General features: G+C 41.4%; 2 long non-coding RNA genes across 2 annotated transcripts; both read right to left on the reverse strand.

Annotated features, from left to right (window-relative positions):
- Window positions 1–1,966: 1,966 nt before the first annotated feature.
- Window positions 1,967–11,827, reverse strand: LOC120714555. Its single transcript, XR_005691426.1, has 8 exons — window positions 11,754–11,827; window positions 11,509–11,640; window positions 11,194–11,317; window positions 6,966–7,029; window positions 6,545–6,713; window positions 4,699–4,876; window positions 4,394–4,542; window positions 1,967–2,400 (listed from the first exon to the last, which is right to left on the reverse strand). It is a non-coding gene; the product is annotated as an uncharacterized LOC120714555 (long non-coding RNA).
- Window positions 11,828–12,185: 358 nt separating this feature from the next.
- Window positions 12,186–15,729, reverse strand: LOC120714554. The gene is made up of 4 exons (XR_005691425.1): window positions 15,658–15,729; window positions 15,492–15,557; window positions 15,309–15,385; window positions 12,186–15,179 (listed from the first exon to the last, which is right to left on the reverse strand). It is a non-coding gene; the product is annotated as an uncharacterized LOC120714554 (long non-coding RNA).
- Window positions 15,730–16,315: the final 586 nt, after the last annotated feature.

The following is a 16,315-nucleotide window of genomic DNA, read 5'->3' on the forward strand; positions in this document are numbered from 1 at the left end:
GTTCTCGTCATCTCTTGGTTAGGAGGCGTTTTGTCTTTCTGTGACATTGCTTGGAACAAATCTGGTGCACAAAAATCTATTTTTGTGTACGTTAAGAGCAAACAATTTCATCCTTTTTATTTTTATTGTTATTACTTTATCAGCAAAAGGGGCTGAAGGCCTGAGGTTCAGCTAAAAATATTCTATATTATCTATATATTATATTATATTGTTTTTAAGGGATTTGTAATATGAGCGATTATAAATTCATTTTTTGTCAATACAGTAGATTTCAGGCATGTGAGACTTGAATGTGGCTACTTACTAATATTTCAGTAATTCCACAGTAGGTTTTTCCCTCCATTGTTATTACTGAGTTACACTCATCAGCCTTAAATTTACAGCATTTAATATTTTGCTTATTAATTAAATGTCCAACTTGATTATTTTTGGCACAGAAGACACTACTGCAATTTTCTTCAGCATATATACGTCCAAACAGGAACTGAACTACTGTGAAAATGTCGTTAAATGTCTGGGGCTTTTTAAAGCTCTGACTTACGTAAAGCTCTGCAGTAATAAATATTGCGTGTACTTTGAACTTAGAGCAGCATGACTACCTGGTATACCAATAAGTGGTACAAATTACTTGTTATCGAAGGCCGGAGGCCAGTACGAGGTTGCAGACCCAAAAGCAGACTCAATGCGAAATTGGTTCTTAACAAGACTTTATTTAAACAGAGTGAACGAGGTATGTATGTATATACAGAAGGTGGAGAGAGGAGCGGAGCGGGATCTCTGAAGGAGAGCTCTGAAACAGAGGAAAGGGCAGTTAATATCAGAATGGTGATGCAGAGAACTATAGGTGAGTAAAGGTATGGCGGATATTTCCCTACCTGCAAAAAAAAGAGGTGAGAAGCTTCGTGGAGAGTATCAGAGTGAGTGTCCAGGCTGGATTGAGGAGCGAGTGAGTGTGTTGAAGATCAGACCTTGAATTCCAAGGGAGTCCAGCACAGTGTTGGTCAAGTTACTTGAAAAAAGTAATCAGTAACTAATTACTGATTACTTCCCCCAAAAAGTAATCCTGTTACTTTACTGATTACTTATTTTCAAAAGTAATTAATTACTTAGTTACTTAGTTACTTTTTAAAAACACGATTTACAACCTGAATAGGTGATAAAGCGATTTTCAGCCCAATTCTACTTTTTCTGCATAATCCATCATACAAAATGTAATCAAATGGAAAAGTCTCTTTTTAAAACTTGTTTTATTAGTTTTAAGCTTTTAACTTTATGCATCAAGCAAAAATTTAATTATATGCAACATTCTCTGACTGGAAGAAATTAGTTTAATATTTAAACCTATTTTCTGCACATTCCAGCACATAATTTATTTTTTTTTTTGTGTTTACACTCAGTCTTTCAAATAGATGCAAGTAAAACACAGCAGAAAATAAATAAAATCAAAGACTCAGCGGTCCTTTTGCTCTATTTTCACCTGTAAAGCAGGAGTTGGGTAGGCGGAGGTTTATCCTGGTGCAGGTGTGCCGCAGCGGTCAGTGGAAGGATACGGCAGTTTCTCTGTGAATTTCCCATTACGTCGTAGTGCACTCGGTGCTTGCTTGGAAGTTTAGGGGGGTTTTTTCGCTGTAAAAAGAAGTTGTCTTCCCACGCACAATGCTAATGGACGCTAATGTTTTTGTCACTTTTTATGGAATCAAACTCAAAGTAAGGTCAGTACTTCCACGCTTTAAACGCTGCACGCTCATACTCTCTCCCGTACTTGATATATTATCCATTGTTGATCTGCACACAGCTGTTGTCACGAACGTCGTACTTGCTTACGTCACTGTCATGAGACATTCGCGCAAAAAAAAAATCACGGTTTTAGTAACGCAGTAACGCAGCGTTCCTACGGGAAAGTAACGGTAATCTAATTACCGTTTTTGCAATAGTAATCCCTTACTTGAAAAAAGTAAGCGGATTACAGTAACGCGTTACTGCCCATCTCTGGTCCAGCAGGGGCACAGTAGGCAGGAGGGCAGGCAGGTAACCTCTTTCCAAAAAGAGGTTGCAGGTGGATTTTGCAGGTGAGACCAGCGTCCAGTAGATTTCCAGTGGAGAACTGATTTGGAGCAGTGGCAGAGAGGCACAAGGAGACAAGGTTAAGCACGAGGTATAAGCACAAGCCACGTTGACCTTGGACCGTGGAGGCCCAGTTACCACCAGAAGGTAGCAGACAAACTGGCAGAGAATGGGAGACCTGGCCTTAAGACTCCCTCTGCTGATTAGCCACCCAATGGATTTCAGGTGAAACACCAGGAACTGCAGCCACTAGGGTGGGCACAGGAAAACATAGGCTCCAGATGGAAAATCCCAATGTACTCATTCAGACCATGCAACTTGTACCTCAAAATTTGGCTGTGAAAAAAACAGAGGACAAAAGTTTTCAATGTCATCACAACCCTAAAACAATGCATTGTAAAAAAAAAAAAAAAAAAAAGCTTAATTAAGTTGTCAACTCACAGTATTTTAGTTATTAATCTCTATAGCATTTGGATTAGTTATTTCATTGCCTATCACAATATTTTGTGGTTTTAAGTCACACACACAAAATCAAGCCCAGACTCTCCTATTGCTTTTTATTGAACTCTCCAATGCTTTCAGTTCAATTCAATTTTATTTATATAGTGTCAAATCACAACAACAGTTGCCACAAGGTGCTTTATATTATAAGGTAAAGATCTTACAATAACACAAAGAAAACAAAGAAAACCCCTACAATCATATGACCCCGATGAGCAAGCACTTTGTTGATAGTGGAAAGGAAAAACTCCCTTTTAACAGGAAGAAACCTCCAGCAGAACCGGACTTAGAGAGGGGGGGTGATCTGCTGCGACCGGCTGGAGGTGAGGGGAGGAAGACATTGCAAAGACACACTGTGGAAGACGGGCGAGATATTAATAATATCTTATGGTTAAATGCAGAGAGGTCTATTAACACATATTGAGTGAAAAAAGGTGACTAAAGAAGAAACACTGAGTGCATCATGGGAATCCCCCAGCAGCCTAGACCTATTGCAGGATAACTAAGAGAGTATTCAGGGTCACCTGCTCCAACCCTAACTATATGCTTTATCAAAAAGGACAATTTTAAGCCTACTCTGTTAGGGGGCCTGGATCGTTGACCCAGTGGTTTTGTGTTTTTGGTTTTTTGATTTGGTTTATTATATTTTTAGCTTTCTTTGTCTATTGGGTTATAGGGTTATTCTGAGTTTGGGTTCTCTGTGTGGTTTATGTTACAGTTTTAGTCTTTTGGCTTCTGTCTGTGTTCCTTAGTTGCTGTCTCCCCTGTCTGCTGTATCCCCTTGTCAAGTTCGCATCTGTTTCCTGTTTTACTTTGAAGTCCGTGTCTCAGGTTACTGTATCGGTTTATGCACCCCCTGTCTCGTTAGCCCTGATTTGCCCCAGCAGTTTTCCCTTCTGTCTCTCATTCACTAATTGCTCCCTCTGTGTATTTAAGCCCTGTGTTTAAAAAAGGCCTTTCAGGTGTTTTTAGGACATCCTGATAATAACGAATTATAGTAGTCCAGCCTAGAAGTAATAAACACATTAACTAGTTTTTCAGCATCATGCAGATTCTTCAGTGTTACTGAAAACCAAGGTAATGCCATCCCGAGTAAGCATGTAATTAGATTTTCAGGGCCGAGTACAATAACCTCTATCTGCATGTGTGTTATCTTGGTTTATGGATAGATAAATGTGGGTGTCATCTGCATATCAGTGAAAATGTATTCTATGTCTTCTAATGATGCTGCCTAAGGGAAGCATGTATAATATAAACAGAATTGGTCGTAGCACTGAACCCTGTGGAACTCCAAAATTATCCTTAGTGTGTGACTCCCCATTTACATGAACAAATTGGAGTCTGTTAGAAAGATATTACACAGTACATTTAATACCTACAGCATGCTCTAATTGCTGTAATGAAATATTATAGTTAACAGCACCAAACTCTGCACTGAGGTCTAGCAGGACACTCACAGAAATGAGTCCACTGTCAGAGGCCATAAGAAGATCATTTGTGGCCTTCACTAAAGCTGTTTCTGTACTCCGATGAGCTCTGAAACCTGACTGAAACTCTTGAAATAAACCACTCCTCTCCTCTGATCCATTAGCTGTTTTACAATTACTCTTTTAAGAATTTTTGGGATAAAAAGGAAGGTTGGAGATTGGCCTACAATTAGCTAATACACCTAGAGATGGCTTTTTAAGTAATGTTTTAACTACTGCCACCTGTGGAAATTAACTTATAAATCACTGAGACGATTTCCAAAAATATCCTGATTTATATTGATAGAATTAAAAACATTGCTGCACAGCATGGTGTGTCTTTACTCCTAATCAATCCTCACCTTAACTTTCTCAGCAAGGGGGTTAAGGCGTTTCCATAGCAGCCACCAGCCCGAGAGTGAGTCGCCGTAATTAGTGAGATTTGTTTCATCCCGGCTGCCCACATCAATAGCTATTGCCACTTTGGCCCCCATGGAGCGCGCAACATCAGCTGGGAGAATCAGGGGAAGAAGACATCAAGACAAACAGCATACAGTACTGGTAAAATTAAAAATATATTGCTATAAGCAAACAGCTGAGCAACTACATCAAAGTACGGCAACTTTTAATACTTAATAAGGGAAGGTACAAACTGAATGTAACAAACCAGGCAGGTTGTTGATATAGCCTCCATCCATCAGCAGGTGTCCATCTTTTGGGTGACACAGACGAAGGTGAAATCCATGTTGCATGACCCAGTTTCAGGCAAGTGTTAGCTGCCACATAAGGGGCCTCAGTACGGGTTTGACCAATCCATGGACTGTAGGGTGCCCAGGGTACTGTGGCTGCAAAACAAGGCAAGATCATCACTCTGAGCACAGCCTGATCTTGAGGTGAATTCGCTGTGATGTTGACTGCGGAGGAACACTGTGATGTGTAACACAATCACCTCTGAATGATCCAGACCAGCAAACTGCTTAAAGTTCTGCTCTCTTCCTCACACCCCTCCTCTCTTTCACAACAGCCATTCTTCTTCTGTATCCCCAAGAGTCAGTACAAGCCATTCACAGCTTGTCTAACCATTGAACCCCTTGGCAGAACTATTATTCAACAACATAATGATGTGAAGTTATTACATCAAAAAATGCTTGCTCTAAGAAGATTGTTGCCTGATAACACACCTGATAATTGCTGTCATGTACTGAACAAGAGCTCAGTTAAAGGGGGAGGGGCGTGTGTGTGCGTGTGTGTGTGTGTAATACTTATACTAGTAATATTAATAAGTCCATGACTTCATGTAATCAAGTTGACCTCGCTGCATTAAGTGAATCAAAACTGTAGGTTCCTGTTATTATATTCATCATTGTACAGATAAATGAGTCCCAAATGATTAAAATATTTTTTTGAGAATTATTTTAAACAAAAATACCAACTCGGTTCTTGAATGAGAGCATGTTTTTCTACTTTATACATGAAATACATGTCATGAGCACTATACCAAACATCAATTTGCTCTCAAAAATCGCCTCAGTTCTCTGAGGGACAGATCACACAAGCGGACTGCACCATTTTAAAAACTCCTTTGACGTTATGGTCCATGATTATGTCATTGTCCAACATAATCCTTTCAGATTTATCAGCTGCACATTCATTGAACAAATCTCCTGGTCAATCACATCCCTAATGCGTTATGTCACAAAGAAAAGGCTGATGATGTTTGACTATCAGAGTCTCAGACTAGCCCATCTGCCACCATCTCTGTTTTTTTTATTCCATGTTCTTTAATATAGCAAAATGTTTAAGCAAGTATTATTATTGAGTGGCAGGAGGATCCCACAGTCACCCCCTCCCACCCCATTCTCCCGACTGATGCTTGATGTCACATTGCCTGTAAGAGCTTTCGTTTCTCTAAAAAAAAAAGGCTCAGCACTGCATGAATTACAGTCTATCAGTGCTTTAAAGGTTTCTTTTAAAAAGCTCATTGTTTTGAGGTTCTTCTCCACATGGACCGCTTTCCTGCATGAAGTCAAAGATGGTTCAGAAATGACTTGGAGAAAAACAGAAACCAGAAAGCTTCCAGTACCAAACTTGCCAATTTCACACAGAACTGGTTTTATTAAACTGCAGAATCTTTGTTAACTGAGTTATTTACCCTGTTTTTTTTTAATTTGCTGGCAGAGGTCACAAATTATTATTTAATTTATTAATAAAAACTAATGACAGTGTGAACATGCCTTGATTTTTAAACCAACTAGTTAGTACTGGTATTCCGCAGTAAGTCCCTGTCAATGCAAAGCACTGAATTTAGGTTAAAAATATTTTGGGGTGTCTTTGCATCGCAGGTACAGCAGTAAAATATCAGACTAATTAACTAATGAATTATCAATAAATTAGTAATAAAATGAGGTTCATGCACTGTACATATAAAAACAAATGTTGGATTTGAAAGTGTAGCTCTAACAGCTCCTAGTAATACACCTCTCTCTTCTCCTGGGAACCAGTGAACACCTCACCTCCCCTACAGTAGGGTCCTGCTCGCCTAGTCCCACAATAATGATGCAGTCAGCCTGACGGATGCACCTCTGTGTCCACGGGGTCAGTGTGTAGTCAGTCTGGTAAAGAACTATGCGATGGATGTCTTCTTGTTGGCCCAGCCAGCTGGACAGACGGTACTCATGAACACTAAAGAGGAAAGGAGTCCATTAATGACAGGCAGCATTGCTTTGCTGGCAGCATCCAAGACATCCATTTTCCTCTTGTGCCAATAGAGCAAACTTTAGCAGAATTTAATGAGCGTGAAAGACAAAGCACAAAGAAAATAAAAACCAACAGAAAGCAGTAAGACACCGAAAAATACTCATTTTATTTGAGGTTTGAATAAGAGAAGATTGAACCAGCCAAATTACATAAAATGTTTGAATCTGCAAAACATACCTGTCAAGTGCAGCAGCTCCAAGACGCTGTTTGATAATACCACTTGTCAGTAGAAGAGTGGGACCTTTATGTGAGAGATGATAGATTACACCCATGAATGTCTACTTCAAGGAGGTGTTACGTCTAGGTTAAAGACAGCTGAAAGTGATTTGATTGTTCAGGTGCATCTCAGATCTTTTAAAGTCAAACATCCACCACATTGTGAAGCATTGGTGAAAGGATTTTATGTGATACATTATAATAAAGCAAGGAAAGGTACTACACTGAAAACACTCATTTAAACCTTTTAACTGTTTGTAATCTCTAAAGTCCTCCTCCTTATATGGTCAATCCCTAAAGCCCTTAATGCTCATTAAAGTGAAAATCTAATTCCTTAATTTGGTGTTAATTTGTCTGTACTGTCTTATTTAACCAAAAGCAAATGAGCATCTGTCCTGAAGGCTCAGTTCCAGTTCAAATTAGGGTGCAAACAGGAATCCATAATACTTAAGGAGAGAGTATTTCCATCATGGAACAGACAGCACATCTAATCCTGTCTCCATGCCTTGATAAGAAGTTTTGGAAAATGATAACAGAGTAGAGCTCTTATGTTTAACTCTCATGCCCTCCTCTGTTGATGCATTTTACAGCTTTTCAACACTTTCGTGGACAAAAATGCACACATATAAAATCTGTCATAAAATCCTTATACAACAATTTTTTCTGCTTTTTTTTTTAATAAACACAAACACACACACACGCACAGACTGCTCAGAGACACACATTCATCCACATCCACCCCACCCTCTGAAGTGTGGATGGAGTGCCCCCCATAGCCAGCAGTCAACCTCTGCCCAGACCACCAGCCAATCCCGAGACCAGGTAGGATGTACGATGGGGGGTGGGCGGTGCTCATCAACGCCTCCTCCCACAACACCTCCAGTGTCTAAGGTGCATGTAAGGTCAACGCACCAAAGACCAGCACCCATCATTTCTACCGAAAAGGGTAGTCCAGCTGTTCCACTCAGGGACTTCTTGGTTAAAAAAAAAGAGAATCAAAGTAATCATGTGTGTGTGTGTGTGTGTGTGTAAAGGCATGGGTCTGCGTGGCATTGTTGCAGTCTCTCATCCTCATTTTTCCAACCATGTTTCATGACATCACATACAGAGGGGTTTATAGTGTACAACATACATATTACAGTGGCACATCATATATGACTAAATGCATTTTACTTTAAGATTTTCAAGAAAAGCTCACTTACAAGTACGTAATTCAAGTTAATTAATTTTGAGTCTTGCTAGTCCACAGACCTACTGATGCAGTAAGTGTGTGTGTGTGTGGGGGGGGGGGGCGGGGGGGGAGCTAAGAATAACCTCTACCCTTCTACCCTTCATCTAAAACTGACGTCAACACGGCCATACTAAATTTGTCTCACAATCTTATTGCCACTATTACAGAAGCTCCAATGACAGCTTTTCTCCTCCAGGTAACAGTAACCATAGCATCCATTAACCCAGGTATTATTAGAAGCATTGTGACAGGAACCAGTCACGCCAGCCAACAGGGAGGTGGGTGAGTGAAACCAAGTGACTTTGCTTTACACAGGTTGAAAATACCATTTTAGAGTTTAATATGAGAAAAACTTAGCAGTACTGTTAAAATATTTAGAAGATACTTTAGAATCTGATTTGATCAATATCATCATCATCACATCATGTTTGTATAGAAATTGGCCATAAACTCATTCTGAATATTTTCCATTTAATTGCATTTATCTCTTTATTATATTGTTTTGATTTTATACTCTTTTTAATTTTCAGACCCAACACGTTTGAGTATTACATGTTAAAATGTTTTACAACAAAGTAAACGCAGTTGAGTTATTCATGTTCTTTAGGCTTTGTTACTAAGCACAATCAATAGGAAATGCATGCTACATACACCATGTTACTATAAATATTCACTCAACCATCTGAATAATTAAGCTCAGGTGTTCCAATCACTTCCATGGACACAAATGTATAAAAATCAAACACCTATCCATGCAAACTGCTTCTACAAACATCTGTGAAAGAATGGGTAGCTCTCAGGAGCTCATTGAATTCCAGCATGTTACAGTGATAGGATGCCACTTATGTTAGTTCAGCCATGAAATTTCCTCACTACCAAATATTGCACAGACAAATATTAGTGTTATTATACAAAGTGGAAGTGACTGGGAAGAACAGCGACTCGAACTGCCACGAAAACCACAGAACAGGGTCAGCGGACGTTGAGGTGTATAGTATGCAGAGGTTGCCAAATTTCTGCAAAGTCAGTTGCTACAGACCTTCAAATTCCATGTGGCCTTCAGATTATCTCAAGAACAGTGCATAGCAAACTTCATGCAATGAGTTTCCAAGGCCGAGCAACTGCATCTAAGCATTACATCACCAAGCACGATGTAACGGATTGCCAACACTGGACTGTAGAGCAGTGGAGGGATGGAGGGAAGGGGGATTATAGCGAGGGATTGTTTTTCAGGAGTTGGACTCGGCCTTAATTCCAGTGAAAGGAACTCTTAATGCTGAAGCATGCTGAAGCATTTTGGACAATTTCATGCTCCCAACTTTGTGGCAATAGTTTGGGGATTGCCACTTCCTGTTCAAGCATGAAAGCTCACAAAGCAAGGTCACAAACACATGGATGAGCGAGTTTGGTGTGAAAGAACTTGAGTGGCTTACACAGAGTCCTGACCTCAACCTGACAGAACACCTTTAGGATAAATTAGAGGAGAGACTGTGAGCCAGGTCACCTTACAAATCTGCTTCTGGAAGAATGTCCAAAAGTTCCCATAAACACACTCCTAGACCTTGTGGAAAGCCTTCCCAGACAATTTGAAGCTGTTATACATGCAAAGTGTGTACTGACATTTTAATAAACACTATGGATTCAGATTGGGATGTCACTCAACTTCCTGCATGTGAACACTATATTTTGCCAATGCAGTGTATAAACTCAACTGATAGGTTAATTTGTGTCAAAATAAAAACAAGTGTTCAAAGCGCTAAAATTGCAAGGATTAAAAATATAATTGGATAATTTCAGCAAGCTGTGTGTGTTGCATGCAAAAATTCAAACATAGCTCAAAACTGAATAAAACTTTATATATAAAAGCAAAAAACAAGAAACTCGAAGGGAGGTATTTTACTAGCAAAATTGGATCCAGTCAAATGGATCACAACACATGCAAAAACATCTAGTTATTAAGCAGGAAAACAACCCTAGACATACAAGGAATCTAGAGGGTTAGAGAATGAATGGCTTTACTGTCCATCTCAGTCACCTGATCCTATCCTAACGGAACTGCATACCACCTGCTAAAGACTAGACTGAAAACAGAGACCCCACAGCAACAAGAGCTGAAGGTGGCTGGGAGAACATAATGGGGAAGGATAAAAAGGATCTGGTGGCATTAATGACTCAAAGACTTTAGGCACTCATTAACTGCAAATGACATTCTAAAACATCTACATAGATCTTGCTTTATTGATGTAAAACTAGACATACTGACCCTCTGGTGTGGCACATTTATGTAGTGTCAACCGCTTTAGCCATCTCCACATTATGTGTTTCAATATATTCAGGTTAATGTAAACTATCCTAATACTTAAAGGACTGGTAAATGAATTGATATACTGGATAACTCAACAGGGAATGAATATCTAATTTCCTTTTAATCAGATTAAAGGCCACTAGACAAAATGAGAAATGATTTAACTACTGTAGTGTGCACACCCACACTCCTCTGGCAGCCTGGCAAATGAATTTAGTGCATGTTTTTGACTAAATGCACTTGGAATTGTCCCAAAAAGAGCCCGAGACAAAGAGCATGAAAAAGATAAAAAATTATCTGGATTGTTTTTTATGCGTATTCTATTTCAGCTGCCTTTTGGCTACATTTTTTGTTCTTTTTTCCCCCCCTTTGTTTAAATATATCCCAAGATGTACTGGTCTTAGTCTGTATTTACTGAAAGTAGAAAGTAGAACATACAGGAAATCCAGTCTCATCAGCCATATGCAGTATACTGACAGCTAATAGGCAGTTCCATTTGTGATATTAACATTGTAATTTTTTTTTATATCTAACCTTTTAACAGGTTCTTATATGAAAACAAACAGCTAGTGTTGTTTGATACAACATGGATATTAATAGTCTTCCATCAACTCTTCCCCAGCTGTCTTCCCTCTGGCTGTCACGGTGCTTACCACTCCAATCAGGTCACCACGTCCGTACTCCCCTATCAACTCTTTCTTGCCATCCTCCTTCATGATTACTGAGCGCAGTCGACCACTCAGCACTATGAAAGTGCTGTCTGATTTCTCTCCCTACCTGCAAAAAGAAAAGAAAATACAGATAACTTCAGTCTACTGCAAATTTGCAAACAACTCACAATCACATTTCCAAATTCAGCTTCCCCTCCCTTGATTAGTATTTATTAACTTGTCCCGCATGAACCAAGTAATGCCTGTAGTGTTACGAGTTGATTTCACACATGAGACACAAGGTCAGCAGAGGAATACCTGTAAACAGCCCTGCCAGCTTCGACAGCCATCCAGTCAAGAGCAAAGTCTATTTGCCTGACAAAAGATGACATCCTCTTCACCACAGCATGAGCAACATTCAGCACCACTTTGGGCTCCACTCGCATTATCCTAAGGAATAAAGAAGAATCCACAAAAGTAGAAGTAGCCATCTTTGTTTTCCCCCCCAACTCTACAGTGCTGAACATCACAACAGTGTGAGGATGTGTGTCCAGGTCACTCACTCATAAAAATGTGTTTTGGAAATAGAGAGGAAGCTGCAATCTCGCTGAGCTCAAAGGAGTCGAGCACGTTTGTACATAAACACCGAAGCGAGAGGAATTACTCACCACGGACATCGGGAGAAGTCACAGCACGCGAGCAGGGAGCGAGCACACGAAGAATGATTATTGTGACAGATTATTATTTGCATCTTTTGTCAATAAACACACTTTATTCTACACAGGAAGTCCTGCATGTGGGTCCTGCTTTCACCACTCTGACAGAACAATCCAGCCAGAAATGGACCCAGCGGATTTGGATCCCATTCAGCAAGGACTTGGATCCTATCACTTCAGGGGGATCAATTGGATTGGCATGAGAAAATGCTGCAGCATTTCTCTAAGGAACAGAGCACTCTCCTTTAATGTGTAACAGAGATTAAAGGTATGTTACAGCTGCACCCGTCTGCGCCTCCTCCACCACATATACCGTCACACAGCATTGCAGCTGTCTATCCGCTTCCTCCTTCGGTGCCCTCCGAGCCCCGGAAACACCCACTACCCATCCCGGAGAAATTCTCGGGTGAGTTGGACAAAACAGATAGATTTCAGATTCGATGTGCACTACTGTTTCGTCAGCAAAACTGAGCCTACACCTCAGACAGCTCAAAAATTTATTTTATGTTGGAGCTGTTGACAGGGTGTGCTCTGAAATGGGCTCAGGCGGTTCTTAAAGCTCACCCTGACATATTCTATAATGACTTTTTCATAGTCTAGAAAACACAAAGTTCTGTTGTGTTTTCTACAAAGGTTCGAGCCCAGATGCTGCCGCACACAAAATGTTCCACCTACGGCAAGGCAAGAGAGCCGTGGTGGACTTCTACACTGACTTTTGGATTTTGGCAGAGGAGACGGGGTGGGGGGAGAATGGTCTCTGAGGGGCTTTTCTCAATAGCCTTAATAAAGAGTTAAAGTGTGACTTGTCCCCTAAGAATTACCTGAATCACTGGATGCATTATCATCAATGTCTGTTAGGATGGATGGCCACATCCAGGAGTACGGTGGGCAAGCTGCCGGTTTCTGTCGATTCCATTGGGAGGTTGCCTCCGGGGGACAGAGCCCTGAGAGATGGGAGGCTGCTGGGAAGAGGAGCAAACGATCCAGCTCAGCCGGGCCCGACTTTCGCGCTCGGACTGGAATCAAAGGCAGTGAACGGGGAGTGTTTCTTCTGTGGGGAAAAAAAGGACATTATGCAGACTCATGCCCAGCTCGGCCAAAATAGCAGGCCCGTCGGTAAACGTAGGGATGCAGTTACCTTTGGTTAAACACACACATCCCACAGATAGATTGGTCCAAGAGTTGTATTGCGGGTTGGAGCTTGTGGTGCCATAAGAACTGTTTGCACTCAGCCACTCCCAGTGTCTCGCCATCCACTCCATCTGAACCGATCACAGTTCCTGATTTGTCCTCTGTTTGTGTCGTTGTATTTAGCAAGGACTGAGCTCTCTCCCTTCCTCCACATGGATCCTACGATTATAGAATAGACCTGCTTTCTGGCGCGCCTCTCACCACCAGTCACCTGTATAGTCTTTCCAAGCCAGAACAGGAGGCCATTGATTGATACATAACCAGTTCACTAGCTGCCAGAATAATCCGCCCCTCCAAGTCCCCACTTGGAATCTCTCTGTCCATGGATTGACTTTTGGGGGTTAAACAAAATCACTGTTACGAACAAGTACCCCCTGCCGTTGCTTTCTTCTGCCTTTGAACTGTTACAAGGGGCCACCATTTTTACTAAGCTTGAATTAAGAAATGCTTTTCATTTGGTCAGGATCAGGGAGGGAGATGAGTGTAAGACAGCATTAAATATGCACCTGGGACATTTTGAGTACCTGGTCATGCCTTTTGGCCTCACCAATGGTCCCACAGTTTTTCAGGCCCTAGTGAATGACATGTTGAGAGATTTCATTAATCACTGTGTTTTTGTGTACCTGGATGACATTTTGATCTTTTGGAGTCCTTGGCAGACCATGAGGGACACGTCTGCCAGGTACAACAACAGTTGTTGGAGAACTGACTTTTTCGTCAAAGGAGAGAAATGTGAGTTCCCCCTACAGTCGGTCACTTTCCTTTTTCTTATTGTTGAGCAAGGATAGCTGCGGGTGAACCTGGCAAAAATCAAGGCAGTGGTGGAATGGCTAGAGCCCAGGACCCGTAAACAGCTACAGAGGTTTTGGGGATTTGCTCATTTTTACATCCGCTTCATCCACGATTTCAGTTGCGTTGCTCTCCCCTTGACATGCTTATCCTCTCCCAAGGTCTCTTTCCAGTGGTCTCCAGTGACGCAACAAGCATTCACCCAGCTCAAGCAGAAATTTGCCTCTGCGCCCATCCTGATTCAACCAGACCTCTCTGAACCGTTCATAGTTGAAGTGGACGCTTCGGATTCAGGAGTTGGAGCTCTGTCGTCACAGCATTCCAGGGGTAAGCTTCATCCATGTGCTTTTTTGTCCTGTCGTCTCTCACAGGCTGAGCGGAATTACGATGTGGAGGACCGGGAGTTGCTGGCCATAAAGCTTGCATTGGAGGAATGGAGGCATCTGGATGGACCACAAAAACCTTGAGTACTTGCAAGCAACCAAATGCCTCAACTCCCGTCAGGCCACGCAGGCTCTGTCCTTTACTCAGTTCAACCTAACCATTCCTTACAGACCCAGCTCCCAAATGTGAAGCCACATGTGCCTTCCTCATCAGGTGAGACCTTGGAGAAGGCTATCCTGCCCGCGGCCTGCATTATTGGGGCTCTTACATGGGAGACAGAGACCCTGAACAGAAACACTCAGCAGGACACCGCACGATATTGCAACGTCTGTTCTGGTGGCCATCTCTTGCTTTGGATGTCCAGGATTTTGTTTGCCCTACCTGTGCACAGAATAAGACGTCCAACTCTTTGCCTGCTGGGTTTCTCAGGCCCCTACCTATCCCGAGGAAGCTCTGGTTGCACATCGCCCTGGAATTCATAACTGGACTGTAATCATTTTCAGGTAACACCACCATACTCACCGGTTTTCCAAGGCTGCACATTTTGTTGCTCTGCCCAAATTGCCCACCACTTTAGAGACGGCGAGACTGCTTATGGATCATGTGCTGCTCCGCCTTCATGGCATACCTCAAGACACTGTGTCCGATCAGGGTCCACAGTTCAAGTCACTTAACACTTAACATGTCACAAAAAGAAATTTAAAAGGATCAGAACACTGACACCAGCTGAATTTTCTCCAATTAACCCCTCACCTGCAGCTGGATGATTCCCAGCAGGTCTTTCTTAGCAGCTTGGAGGATTGCACTGCTTTTACCAAGATAGGTAGCATCAGCGTGCCCTCCACTGTCTGTATAGTGAAATACTTCAGATGGTGTGTGTTGCATTGTCACACTCTTCTTCAGACTAGACTACAAAGACAGGCACAGGAGAGAAACTACTATGGAGGAAGTAGGTAAGATGCAGCAGATACTGTGCTATTGTGTTACATTTACACACAAGACCTGTCACCACGCTTCAATGTAAAAAGCAGACCTTACTTTGTGAGTGATAGGACTTGACGGAGCCTCCTCAATGGTAACTCGAGCTCGTTCGCAGGCCATGCTCAGGTCATTACCTGTAACTCAGAAAACAAAGGATTAGGATAACGAGTACATCTGTGCAGGAAATTAATACAGCCATGTGGCATTTGATGATCGCTTATGTCCAAGGCAGTGACCCACCTGTGCATTCAGTGGGCATAGAGGTGGATCGCAGCTTCCTGGTTGAATGGCTGTCCTTTACACCATCTGTTTATTGCAAAGTCAAGTGCCAGCACTGGATCAGTTTCAATACAAGACAAAGCTGAAATTGAACGGCATGTAGTGCATGTTTGTGTATGTGCTTGACCTGTCTCTGCAGTGTTTTCAGTGGTTCCGGCAGGTAACTCGTCCTGGAAGTGGAGAATAATCTTTCAATGATGAGTCGAATATGGACGGGATAGGTAATCTTCAAGGGTTTGCTGGCAATTACAACTGTGTAGCAGATATCAAGTTAAAATAATTTTAAATAATTTCTTTTAAAATATGCAACAGAGCTCTGTACAGATGAAGCATATTCCTCATCAACAGTTTACAGTCACCAATAATGTCACTACCACACATTCAACAATATTTTACTTTATGAATGAATCTGTTTAAGGCTAGTTTGAAATATAGAATAACTAAAATCTAAAGATTTTTAAAGTACATTGAAATATGGACTTTTTTAAAAATAAATTTCCTGACTCTAAATCAAAGATTACATTTTATAATCATAAATCCAGAGGTAAGTCAGATATATATGTTACTGCTCCCTGTTTCTGTTGAAGTGTTATTTTATGCATTTTCTATGATCTATGATGGACCAGGTTATATTGCTGTGCTTAATGTTGTGCGAAATTAGCCTGTGCGTGTGTGTGTTGTGTGTGTGTGTGTGTGTGTGTGTGTGTGTGTGTGTGTGTGTTCTATGCCTGTTGATACACAAGCACATAACAAGTCGTGTGACACAGTCATCGTGACAATGTGTA

Source organism: Simochromis diagramma, unplaced genomic scaffold (assembly GCF_900408965.1).
Source record: "Simochromis diagramma unplaced genomic scaffold, fSimDia1.1 OVJJ01000596.1, whole genome shotgun sequence".
Classification (NCBI taxonomy): Eukaryota; Metazoa; Chordata; class Actinopteri; order Cichliformes; family Cichlidae; genus Simochromis; species Simochromis diagramma.